The sequence below is a fragment of the Canis lupus genome, chromosome X (genome assembly GCF_011100685.1).
Source record: "Canis lupus familiaris isolate Mischka breed German Shepherd chromosome X, alternate assembly UU_Cfam_GSD_1.0, whole genome shotgun sequence".
NCBI classification, from domain to species: Eukaryota; Metazoa; Chordata; class Mammalia; order Carnivora; family Canidae; genus Canis; species Canis lupus.
Window position 1 is genome coordinate 50,456,438 of NC_049260.1, and position 14,162 is coordinate 50,470,599.

Here is a 14,162-nt window from a genome sequence, read left to right on the forward strand (position 1 = left end):
TTTGCTGGTATGGCTAACTTAGATGCCAGTGGGAATATATTTCCCTACAAATTGATAATGCTAGGTTGAGCAATAAGTAACACTAAAATCCTAATACATTGGGCTGTCAACTCCAGAGAAGCATTTCACTCTTCAACATGTTTCTTTCTTAGGAGAGACTCATGGGTTTCTTAGGATAAAGTCACATGCCATTTTCTTGAAATTCACAGATTTCTAAAAGAACTGTGGAGTATATTTTCTAATGATTTCAGGTTAAATATTGCCACTTTCTCTTGTTTTGACATCCTTTAAAACTTTAAACAAATTTAGGTTCAGACAACAGAGCAGAGAGAGGAGTTAAGATGGTAGAAGAGTAGAAGACTCTAATTTTGTCTGGTCTCTGGAATTCAGATATATAGTTATAGAATCATTCTGAACACCTGAAAAATCAATCAGCATCTGAGAAAAGAATTGCTGCAATTTCACAAATATAAAACAACCACTTTTTGAAAGCTAGGAAGTGCAGAGATGTGAATCTGGGGTAATGTATTGGAAGATAAGGTGAAGGGTAAGGATCTTGCTTAAGGAGGATACTGCAAAGTATCATAAGCAGTGGAGTACAAAATTGGAAATTTTAGAAGTCTGCTACAGTGGGGGATTTCCTGGCTTAAAGATGCTCAAGTGGAAAGCAGTGAGGAGTCCCAGGTGGGATAGCATGTGCTCAAAGGATCCCCAGGTCACAAGAAGGACGGGAATGCCTGATTGTAGCAGAGTTCCCAGGGACCAGAGCAGGGAAGCCAGATGAAAACAGAAAGTCTAGGCAATAGCTTTCTGCTTGGTATTGCCATAGACTGTGATCCACTGCATGGTCAAAGTGGCAGGGGCCCAGCAAAAGACAGAAGCTCAGCAAGATACCCCTTCCTCCCCTGGAAGAACAGTGAAGGTCCATACCACAGGAGATGTAAGTTTGGATCATGTGCCTGAGATAAAAACACTCAGCCACAGGCTGGGTGAACCCAGAGTTTGGACAGAAACCAGTGAAACAAAAGTGACTGACCTATTTTCTGTGAGAGCTTACTGAAGAGTGGGGGCTGTGAACTTTCAGTTCCAGGGCTAGAGAATGGGACGCCGCCATTTTCATCCCCTACAAACAGTGCTGACAGCCTTCAGGGAGCAAAACAGTGCCATAGAGTAGAATCCTGAACCACTTACATGGAGCTGGGCCATTGCCAAGGGAGGCATAATTTCACAAGGTCAAGAACAACTGAGAATCAGCACAATACGGCCCTCTCCGAGAAGCGCAGCAGAAAAAACTAGCTAGCACCAAGTTTACTGATCATAGAGAACTGCAAAACTTCAGCTTTGGGGAAAACAGTATATAGCATTTATGGTTTGGTTATTATTCTTTAGTCTTTCAGGGTTTTTTCCCAACTATTTTCCTATTTTTAATTATTATTTTTATGTATACATTATATATGTATATATTTTATTTTTGTTTCTTTTCATTATATATATGTTTTTCTTTCTTCCCTATTTTGAGAATCTAGTTTCTATGAACAGACAAAATATACCCAGGACCTAGTACAGTGTTTTGTTCTATTTTACATTTTCTTTGATTTTTTTCTTATTTTGTTTTATTCAGGTTTGTTTCGTTTGTTTTTTTATGTTGCTGTTATTGTTATATTTGTCCTTTCTCTCTTTGTTCTATTCTTTTCTGGACATAATGATAAGACAGAAAAATTCATCCAAATAAAAGAACAGAAGGTAATATTCTCCTCCAGGGATTTAATCAATAAGGACATAAGTAACATGTCAGAAGTAAAATTCAAAACAATTATAAAGATACTAGATGAGCTTGAAAAAAGCATAGAAGACACTAGAGAATGCCTTACCAGAGAAATTAAACAACTAAAATTTAATCAAGTCAAAATTAAAAATGCTATTACTGAGATGCAGTCCCAAATGGAGGCTCTAATAGTGAGGATAAATGAATCAGAAGAAAAAGTCAGTGATATACAAGACAGAATGATAGAAAATAAAGAAGCTGAGAAAAAGACAGAAAGTCAACTACTGGATCACAAAAGGAGGCTTCACGAAATTGATGATACCATAAAGCAAAATAATATCTGGATAATAGGGGTCCAAAAAGATAACGAAAGAGAGAGGGGCAGAATGCTTATTTGATAAAATTATCCCTGAGAAGTTCCCTAATCTAGAGAAGGAAACAAGCATTCAAGTCCAGGAGGCACAGAGAATGCACTTAAAAGTCAATGAAATTAGATCAATACCATGACAAGTAGTGAAGCTTGCAAATTTCAGAGATAAAGAGAAAATCCTGAAAGCAGATTGGGACAAAAGGTCCTTACCATATAAAGGTAGACAAATAAGGCTGGCAGTAGACCTGTCCACAGAGACCTGGCACACAAGAAAGGACTGGCATGATATGGTCAATATGTTAAATGGGGGAAATATGCAGCCAATAATACTTTATCTGACACGGATGTCATTTCAAATATAAGAAGAGAAAAAGAGTTTCCAAGACAAACAAAAACTCAAGGAATCTGTGAATACTAAACCAGCCCTGCAAGAAATATTAAACAGAATCCTTTGAATGAAGAAAGAATCCACAAGTAACAAAGACCATAAAGGGACAGAGACAATATACAGAAACAGTGACATTATAGGTAATGCAATGGCACTAAATCCATGTATTTATATAATTACTCTCAATGTTAATGAACTAAATGCTTCAATAAAAAGACATAGGATATCAGGTTGAATGTTTAAAAAGACTCATCGATATGCTGTCTACAAGAGGCTAATTTTAGACCCACAGATGCCTCCACCGAACATGAGGAGGTGAAGAAACATTTCTATCAAAAGAAAGCTATAGTAGTAATCTTTATCAGATAAACTAGATTCTAAACTAGATTGGAATAAGAGATGAAGAAGGACACTGTATTATACGAACAGAATCTGCTCAACAAGAAGATCTAACAATTGTAAATGTTTATGTCACTAACATGGGAGCAGCCAGTTATATAATCCAATTAATAACCAAATTAAAGTAACACCTTGATAATAATAAAATAGTAGTAATGGATGTTAACACCCCACTCACATCAATGGATAGATCATCTAAGCAGAAGATCAACAAGAAAACAAGGACTTTGAATGACACATTGGACTGGATGGACTTCACAGATATATACAGAGCATTTCATCCTAAAGCAGCAGAATATATATTCTTCTCAAGTGCATGTGAAACATTCTCCAGAATATATTACATACTGGGTCACATCAGGTCTAGACAAGTACAAAAAGACAGATTATTCCATGCATATTTTGAGACCATAAATATTTAAAATCAGAAGTCAATTACAAGAAAAAAAATGAAAGAAACACAAATAGTTGGAGGTTAAAGAGCATCCTACTAAAGAATGAATGGGTCAACCAAGAAATTAAAGAAGAATTTTTAAAAAATACATGAAAGCAAATGAAAATGAAAAAACTCCAGTTCAAAACCTTAGGAATGTACCAAAGAGGGTCCTAAGAGGAAAGTATATAACAATACAGGGCTTCCTCAAGAAATTAGAAAAAAATCTCAAACACACAACCTAAACTTACACCTAAAGGAGCTGGAAAAAGAACAGCAAATAAAGCCTAACTCCAGCAGGAAAAATGAAATAATAAAGACTAGATCAGAAATAAATGGTATTGGAATCAGAAAATTAGTAGAACTGATCAATGAAACTAGGAGTTTCTTCTTCAAAAGAATTAATGAGATTGATAAAACCCGTATCCAGATTTATGAGAGAGAGAGAGAGAGAGAGAAAGAGAGAGAACCCAAATAAATAAAATGAAAGAGATCTCAACCAACACCAAAGAAATACAAACAATTCTAAGAGAATATTATGAGCAAATATGTGCCAAAAAATATGCAATCTGGAAGAAATGGAAAAATTCCTAGAAACATATAAACTCTCAAAACTGAAACAGGAAAAAATTAAAAACCTGAATGGACCCATCATCAGCAAAGAAATTGAATCAGGAAACAAAAGTCCCGCAACAAACAAGAGTCCCTGGCCACATGGCCTCCCAGGGGAATTCTACCAAATATTTAAAGATGAATTAATAACTACTTTTCTGAAACTGTTCCAAAAAAGAAAATAAAAAAGAAGAAATGGAAGGCAAACTTCCAAACTCATACATGAGGCCAGCATTACTTTCATCCCAAACCCAGATGGAGATTTCTAATAGAATTATAGACCAATATCCTTGATGAACAAAGATGCAAAAATTCTCACCAATATACTACCTAACAGGATTTAATAGTACATTAAAAGGATTATTCACCACGACCAAGTGGGATTTATTCCAGGGCTGCAACAGTGGTTCTACATCAACAAATCAATCAATGATTACACCATATTAATAAAAGACAAGAACATATGATCCTTTCAATAGATGCAGAAAAAGCATTTGACAAGATGCAGCATCTTTTCTTGACAAAAACTCTCCACAGTCTAGGGATAGAGGGAATATATTTCAATATCATAAAAGCGATATATGAAAAACCCCACAGCAAATATCATCCTCAATGGAGAGAAACTGAGAATTTTTACCCTAATGTCAGGAACATGATAGGGATGTCCAATCTCACCACTGCTGTTCAGCATATTACTCAATTCAGCTTCAGCAATCAGAAAACAGAGAAATAAGATAAATCTGAATCAGCAAAGAAGAAGTCAAACTTTCACTCTTTGCCAGATGACATGATATTCTCTGGAGAAAACACAAAAGACTCTACCTAAAAATGGATAGAACTTATACAGGATTCAGCAAAGTGACAGAATAGAAAATCAATGCATAAAAGTCGGTTGTAGTTCCATACACTAATAATGAGATGGAAGAAAGAGAAATAAAGGAATTGATCTGACATACAATTGCACTAAAACCCATAAGATACCTAGTAATAAACCAAAGAGGTAAAGGATCTATACTCTAAAAACTATAGCATACTTATGAAAGAAATTGAGGAAAACACAAAGAAATGGGAAAAAAGTCCATGTTCATGGATTGGAACAACAAATATTATTAAAATTTTATGCCACTCAAATCAATCTACACATTCAGTGCAATTCCTATCAAGATACCATCAGCATTTTTCATAGAGCTGGAACAAATGATCCTAAAATTTTTGTGGAGGCAGAAGGATTCTGAATAGCCAGAGGAAAGTAGAAAAAGACAACTGAAGCTGGTAACATCACAATGCCTGACTTCAAGCTATATTACACATCTGTTTATCAGGACAGGATGGTACTGGCACAAAAACAGACACATGGGTCCATGGAACGGAATCAAGAACCCAGAAATAGACCCTCAATTCTATGGTCAACTAATCCTTGACAAAGCAGGAAAGAATATCCAATAGAAAAAAATCTTTAACAAATGGTATTGGGAAAATTGGACAGCCACATGCATAAGAATGAAACTGGATAACTTTTTTGCACCATACACAAAAATAAACACAAAATGCATGAAAAACCTAAATATGAGTCAGGAGTCCATCAAAATCCTACAGGAGAACACAGGGAGCAACCTCTTTGATCTTGGCTGCAGCAACTCTTGATTGACATATCTCCAAAAGCAAGGGAAACAAAAGCAAACATGTACTATTAGGACTTAATCAAGATAAAAAGCTTTTGGATCACCTGGTGGCTCAGTTGGTTAAGCACCTGCCTTCAAGCCAAGTCATGATCTCAGGGTCCTGGGATAGAGCCCTGCATCAGGCACCCCACTCAGCCGGGTGTCTACGTCTCCTCTGCTTCTTGTCCACTGATTGTGCTCTCTCTTTCTTGCTCTTAAATAAATAAATTATTTAAAAATATAGATATATAAAGCTTTTGGACAGCAAAGAAAACAACTGAGAAAACTAAAAGGAAGCCTATGAAATGTGAGAAGATATTTGCCAATGTCTGATCAGAGAAATGGCTAGTATCCAAATACTCATAAGAACTTCTCAATCCAAACACTCAAAACCTAGAATATCTAGTCAACAAATGGGCAGAAGACATGATCAGCCCTTTCTCCAAAGAAGACCTAGACATGGCCAAAAGGCACATGAAAAAATGCTCCACATCACTTGTCTTCAGGGAAACACAAATCAAAACCACAGTGAAATATCTCCACACATCAGTCAGAATGGTTAAAATTAACAAGTCAGGAAATAGTGGCTGTTGGAGGATGCAAAGAAAGGAGAACTCTCTTACACTTCTTGTGGTAATGCAAACTGGTGCAACCACTCTAGAAAAGAGTATGGAGTTTCCTCAAAAAGTTAAAGACAGAGCTAACCTTGGGCCTAGCAATTGCAGTATTCGGTATCGATTCAAAGGATACAAACATAGTGATTCAAAGGGGCAAATTCATACTAATGTTTATAGAAATAATGTCCACAATTGTCAAAATATGGAAGGAACCCAGATATCTATCGACACATGAATGGGTAAAGAAGAGGAAGCATATATGCACAACGGAATATTATTCAGCCATCAAAAAGAATGAAATCTTGCCTTTTGCAATGATGTGAATGGAACTAGAGGCACTATACTAAGCAGAATAAGTCAGTCAAAGAAAGACAAACACCATATGATTTCTCTCATATGTGCGATTTAAGAAACAAAACAAATGAACATGGGAAGGGAAGGAAAAACAAAGTAATATGAATACAGAGACAGAGACAAGCCATAAAAGACTCTTAACTATAGGAAACAAACAGAGTTGCTGGATGGGAAGTGGGTGGGTGGTTGAGGTAACTGAGTGTTGGGCATTGAAGAGGGCACTTGAAGTAATTAGAACTCTCATGTTCTGTCACCCTCACTGATATTTACCACTCATTTTCTCTCCTTTCCCCTTTATTCCATTTCACTATTTTTTATATTCCCCAAAGGAATGTAATTCCTTTTATATTCCCCAAATAATATTTGTCCTTCTCCAATTGACTTACTTCACTCAGCATAATACCATCCAGTTCCATCCACGTCGTAGCAAATATTGGGTATTCGTCCTTCCTAATGGCTGAGCAATATTTTATTGTATATATGGACCACATCTTCTTTATCCATTCATCTTTTGATGGACACCGAGGCTCCTTCCACAGTTTGGCTATTGTGGACATTGCTGCTATAAACATTGGGGTGCAGGTGTTCTGGCGTTTCACAGCATTTGTATCTTTGGGGTAAATCCCCAGCAGTGCAATTGCTGGGTCGCAGGGCAGTTCAATTTTTCACTCTTTGAGAAATCTCCACACAGTTGTCCAGAGTGGCTGCACCAGGTAACAATCCCACCAACAGTGCAAGAGGGTTCACCCCGTTTCTCCACATCCTCTCCAACATTTGTTTCCTGCCTTGTTAATTTTTATCATTCTCACTGGTGTGAGGTGGTAGTTCATTGGGGTTTGGATTTGTATTTCCCTGATGGCCAGTGATGCAGAGCATTTTCTCATGTGATTGTTGGCCATGTGTATGTCTTCCTCTGTGAAATTTCTGTTCATGTCTTTTGCCCATTTCAGGATTGGATTGTTTGTTTCTTTGCTGTTGAGTTTAATAAGTTCTTTATAGATCTTGGAAACTAGCCCTTTATCTGATAGGTCATTTGTAAATATATTCTCCCATTCTGTAGGTTGTCTTGTAGCTTTGTTGACTGTTTCTTTTACTGTAAAAAGCTTCTTATCTTGATGAAGTCCCAATAATTCATTTTTGCTTTTGTTTCCCTTGCCTTCATGGATGTATCTTGCAAGAAGTTACTGTGGCCAAGTTCAAAAAGGGTGTTGCCTGTGTTCTCCTCTAGGATTTTGATGGATTATTGTCTCACATGTAGGTCTTTCATCCATTTTGAGTTTATCTTTGTATATGCTGTAAGAAAATGGTCCAGTTTCATTCTTCTGCATGTGGATGTCCAATTTTCCCAGCACCGTTTATTGAAGAGACTGCCCTTTTTCCAGTGGATCATCTTTCCTGCTTTATCAAATATTAGTTGACCATAAAGTTGAGGGCCCATTTCTGAATTCTCTATTCTGCTCCATTGAACTATGTGTCTGTTTTTGGGCCAGGACCACATTGTCTTGATGATCACAGCTTTGTACTACAACCTGAAATCTGGCATTGTGATGCCCCCAGCTCTGGTTTTCTTTTTCAATATTCCCCTGGTTATCCAGGGTCTTCGCTGATTCCACACAAATCTTAAGATGATTTGTTCCAACTCTGTGAAGAAAGTCCATGATATCTTGATAGGTATTGCATTAACTGTGTAAATTTCCCAGGGTAGCGTAGACATTTTCACAGTATTAATTCTTCCAATCCATGAGCATGGAATATTTTTCCATCTCTTTGTGTCTTCCTCAATTTCTTTCAGAAGTGTTCTGTAGCTTTTAGGGTATAGATCCTTTACCTTTTTGGTTGGGTTTATTCACAGGTATCTTATGCTTTTGGGTGCAATTCTAAATGGAATTGATTCCTTAATTTCCTTTCTTCAATCTCACTGTTAGTGTATAGAAATGTCACTGCTTTCGGGGCATTGGTTTTGTATCCTGCCACACAACTGAATTGCTGTATAAGTTCTAGCAATCTTGAGGTGGAGTATTTTGGGTTTTCTACATACAGTATCATGTCATCTGCAAAGAGAGAGAGTTTGATTTCTTCTTTGCCAATTTGAATGACTTTTATTTTTTGTTGCCTGATTGCTGAGGCTAGGACTTCTAGTACTATGTTGAATAGCAGTGGAGACAGTGGACATCCCTGTCATCTTCCCGATCTTAGGGGAAAGGCCTCCAGTGTTTCCCCACTGAAAATGATATTGGCTGTGTGCTTTTTATAGATGGCTCTTAAGAAGTTGAGGGATGTTCCCTTATCCCTACACTCTGAAGTGTTTTGACCAGGAATGGATGCTGTATTTTGTCAAACGCTTTCTCTGCATCTACTGAGAGGATCATATGGTTCTTGTATTTTCTCTTTTTGATATGATCTATCACGTTGATTGCTTTACGAGTATGAAACCAGCCTTGCATCCCAGGGATAAATCCCACTTGGTCATGGTGAATAATCTTCTTAATGTACTGTTGGATCCTGTTGTCTAGTATCTTGGTGAGAATTGTTGCATCTGTGTTCATCAGGGATGTTGGTCTATAATTCTCCTTTTTGGTGGGGTCTTTGTCTGGTTTTGTAATTAAGGTGATGCTGGCCTCATAGAACAAGTTTGGAAGTATTATGTCCCTATCTCTGTTTCATAACAGCTTTAGTAGAATAGACATTGTTTCTTCTTTAAACGTTAGATAGAATTACCCTGGGAAGCCATCTGGCCCTGGACTTTGTGTCTTGGGAGGTTTTTGATAACTGCTCCAATATCCTCCCTTGTTATTGGCTGGTTCAGCTGTTGTATTTCTTCCTGTTCCAGTTTGGTAGTTTGTGGCTTTCCAAAAATGCATCAATTTCTTCTAGATTGCCTAATTTGTTGGCATATAGCTGTTCATGATATGTTTTTAAACTCGTTTTTATTTCCTTGGTATTGGTTTGATCTCTCCTTTTTCGTTGGTGATTTTATTAATTAGAGTCTTTTCTCTTTTGTTTTTAATAAGGCTGGCTAATGGTTTATCTATTTTCTTAATTCTTCTAAGAAGCAACTCCTGGTTTTGTTGATTGTTCTGCAGTTCTTCAGTCTCTATTTCATTGAGTTCTGCTCGAATCTTTATTAACTTTCTTCTGCTGCTGGGAGTAGGTTTTATTTGCTGTTTTTTCTGCATCTCCTTTAGGTGCAAGGTTAGCTTTTGTATTTGTATTCTTTCCAGTTTTTGGATGGATGCTTGTATTGAGATTTATTTCCCTCTCAGGACTGCTTTTGTGTATCCCAAAGATTTGAACGGTTATATGATCATTCTCATTAGTTTCCATGAATCTATTAAATTCTTCTATACTTTTCTGGTTGACCCTTTCATCTTTTAACAGGATGATCTTTAACCTCCACGTGTTTGAATTTCTCCAAATTTCTTCCTGTGATTGAGTTCAAGTTTCAAAGCATTATGGTCTCAAAATATGCAGGGGACAATCCCAATATTTTGGCATTGGTTAAGACCTGATTTGTGATCAAGTATGTCGTCTATTCTGGAGAAAGTTCCATGTGCACTTGAGAAGAATGTGTATTCAGATGCGTTTGGATGTAAAGTTCTGTAAATATCTGTGAAATCCATGTGGTCCAGTGTATCATTTAAAGCTCGTTTCTTCGATCTAAGGGTGGTGGAAGGGGAGGTGGGCGGGGGGTGGGGGTGGCTGGGTGACGGGCACTGAGGGGGGCACTTGATGGGATGAGCACTGGGTGTTACTCTATATGTTGGCAAATTTAACACCAATAAAAAAATAAATTAAAAAAATAAATCTCGTTTATTTGGAGATGTTGTGATTAGAAGATCTGACATTTGCAGAAAGTACCATGTTGAAATCTCCCACATTTAGTGTATTATTATCTAAGTATGTCTTTACTTTGGTTATTAATTCATGATATACTTTGCAGCTCCCACATTAGGAGCATAAATATTCATGATTGTTATGTCTTCTTTTTGTATAGACCCTTTCAGAATGATACAGTGTCTCTCTTCATCCCTTACTACAGTCTTTGGGATATACTTTGATTTATCTGATATGAGGTTTGGTACCCCTACTTTCTTTTGAGGACCATTTGAATGGTAAATGGTTCTCCAACCTTTCATTTTCAGGCTGAAAGTATCCTTAGGTCTAAAATAAGTGTCTTGTAGACAGCAAATAGATGGGTCTTGCTTTTTTATCTAGTCTGAAACCATGAGCCTTTTAATGGGATCGATTCAGCCCATTCATGTTCAGAATAACTATTAAAGATATGAATTTAGTGTCATCATAATACCTAGTCAGTCCCTGTTTTCTGGCTTATTTCTTTGGGCTTCCTCTTTCTTTTCCAGAGTCCCCATTACTATTTCTTGCACAGCTGGTTTTGTGGCCACATATTCTTTCAGTTTCTGCCTATCTTGGAAGCTCTTTATCTCTCCTTCTATTCTGAATGAGAGTTTCTGGATAAAGTATTCTTGGCTGCATGTTCTTCTCATTTAGGACCCCGAATATATCCTGCCAGCCCTTTCTGGCCTTCCAGGTTCTGTGGAGAGGTCTTCAGTTAATCTAATATTTCTCTATATATACGATAGGGATCTCTTTGCTCTTGCTGCTTTAAGGATCTTCTCTTTATCTTTGGAATTTGCAAGTTTCACTATTTAATGTCGAAGTATTGAATGGTTTTTATTGATTTTATGGGGTATCTCTCTATCTCCTGGATCTGAATGCCTGTTTCCCTCCACAAGTTAGGGAAGTTCTCAGCTATAATTTGTTCAAATATTCTTTCTAGTCCTCTGTCCTTCTCGGTGCCCTCTGGAACCCCAATTAAATGTAGATTTTTCCTTCTGAGACTGTCATTTATTTCCCTTAACCTTTTCTCATGGTCTTTTAATTGTTTTTCTCTTTTTTCCTCAGCTTTCTTCCTTGCCATCAACTTGTCTCCTATGTCACTCACTCTTTCTTCTACCTCTTTAACCCTCATCTTTAGGGCCTCCAGTTTGGATTGCATTTCCTTTAATTGATTTTTTATTTCGGCATAATTAGATCTAAATTCTGCAGTCATGAAGTCTCTTCAATCTTTTATGCTTTTTTTTTCCAGAGCCATCAGTAACTTTATAATTGTGCTTCTGAATTGGTTTTCTGACATCAAATTGTAAGCAAAATTCTGTAACTCTGTGGCAGATAGTACTGTTTCTGATTCTTTCTTTTGTGGTGAGTTCTTCTTTCTAGTCATTTTGCTCAGTGCAGAGAGGCTAAAATGGTGTTGTACTTGATAGAAGAACAAACTCGTCTCTGTAGCGTTCCTACTGTTCTCTCTTTAAATCTCAGGCCAAATTCGTAGGTTTTCAGGATGATTTGAAAATTATCTAGGTAAGTTGGTGGGGACAGGTGACATGGGGACCCTACTCCTCTGCCTCTTCCCCCACCCCTCTAAAACAGTTATTATAACATTAGTTGGGTCAATGATTCCTTTTTCCACCATATTCGCAAAATCTGTAAGCATAGTATCACACCTATGTTCTGAGGAACTTTGCATAATTTTCTCAGTTATTAGTAATCTGTCAATACCTGCATTCTTAACAATGGTCATTGCAGGAATTCTGAGTGTTCTTTTAATAATTTCTGTATCAATTCTTCTTATCTTCAGGAGCTCGATATATTTTTTAGAAGATTTTCTTTATTTATTTGAGAGATAGTGAGCACAGAGAAGCAGGGGATGGACAGAGGGAGAGAGAGAACCAGATTCCCCATTGATAAGGGAGCCTGACATGATGCAGGGCTTGATCCCAGGATCCTGAGATCATAGTCTGAGCTAAAGGCAGTTGCTTAACAGACTGAGCCACCCAGGTGCCCCAGGAACTGGAATTATTGAATCCAAAGCTGAAATTCACCAAAGCATAGTATAACAGTTCCCAGAACAATGCCTTCAACAGCAGCTCATGTAGCATTGAAGGCATCTGTTACTCTTTCTTTTCATTCACTTCAATGTCAGTTGTGCCACCATCTTTCAGCACAGCTACTCTATATAAAAGTTGGGCCAGACATTTATCAGTTTTTCCTTTTCACGTTCACAAATTGTGATATGTAATTGCTTGATGATTTCTTGAAATAATTTTCCAATTTGAGCCTTGGTCACATTTTTCTATCACGATCATGGCATCATCTTTGGTCACAATGACTTCTCCAACTTTTGCTAAGTCATGAGGCTGAATATATTCAAGATTTAGTGTCAGTCCTTCTTCTCAAAACACTGCACCACCAGTAACAATAGCCATCTCTTTAATGTGGTTCAACTGCTACAACCTGAAGACCAACTATTAGCCTGTTCAAAATGAGTGTACTCAAAGCTTCTCCATCAACATCTAGCAATTATGACCAAGGGCTTATGGGAAGAATCAGCAATTTCAAGAGCAGGTACAGTGGCCTGGACTCTGGAAAATTTCTTTTCACTTCAATATAATATATATTAATGGAATTCACATTTCTGACCTTTTCAAGTATTAATAAAAGTATGGAAATCTAGTCTCAATCAAACTTCATATCTGAATAATTTCTAATTTTCCATTTTGTGTTTTTCCATTCTTTACTGTGATGACTCTCTTCTCTTTTCTCATTGCAACAGAAATGATGTTGCACATTTTTTTGTCTCCATTTGCAGAAATTGTAGAAGTCTGAGCAATTTCTTCAGGGGTTGTCACAGGTTTAGATGGCTTCTTAAGTTCAGGAATTACAGAGTCAACTGCTAACATCACAACTCTCCTGATTTCCACAGACTTAGCACCTCTGTTAATCTTCTCTAAGCCTTTCTTGGCAATAGAGTGTGCCAGGACAGTAGCAGTAGTGGTGCCATCCCCAGCCTCTTCGTTGTGTTACTGACATCTTTAACAAGTTCAGAGCTGAAATTTTTATATTATCTTTTTTTTAATTTATTTATTTTTATTTTTTTTATTGGTGTTCAATTTACTAACATACAGAATAACCCCCAGTGCCCGTCACCCATTCACTCCCACCCCCCGCCCTTCTCCCCTTCCACCACCCCTAGGTCGTTTCCCAGAGTTAGCAGTCTTTACGTTGTCTCCCTTTCTGATATTTCCCACACATTTCTTCTCCCTTCCCTTATATTCCCTTTCACTATTATTTATATTCCCCAAATGAATGAGAACATATAATGTTTGTCCTTCACCGACTGACTTATTATCTTTTAAGCCAATGGACTTTGGAACAATCACACCACCTTTTGTTACTTTGAGTCTTCTCCAACTCTGTTCAATAAGCACTGTTCTTCCATTTGCCCCACAGTAACAGTTACAGCATTGGCTGAAAGATCTACACATTGAAGCATTAAAGCTCAGATATCTACACCAAATTTTACTTCTTTGGAATAAGCCCAAGTGAGAAGAGGAGCCAGTGCCCTGGACACTGGACTAATTTTAGAAAGGACTTCAGGATATTAAAGCATTTCTGTGGGGCAATAGAAGGGCATGCCATTGTCAGGAAGGTTGAGAGTGTTGAGTGAAGGACAAAGTTCCTCCTCTTGTGACTTTTAACTGATTT

The 14,162-nt window shown here is 37.3% G+C and overlaps 1 protein-coding gene and 1 pseudogene across 1 annotated transcript in view; one reads left to right on the forward strand and one right to left on the reverse strand.

Moving 5' to 3' along the window:
- The window catches only part of LOC100855868, a 53,334-nt pseudogene extending 40,451 nt beyond the window's left edge, over window positions 1–12,883 (reverse strand).
- Window positions 1–14,162, forward strand: part of ZC3H12B (zinc finger CCCH-type containing 12B) — a 603,410-nt gene that overhangs the window by 366,074 nt on the left and 223,174 nt on the right. The gene's annotated exons all lie outside the window — the stretch shown is intronic.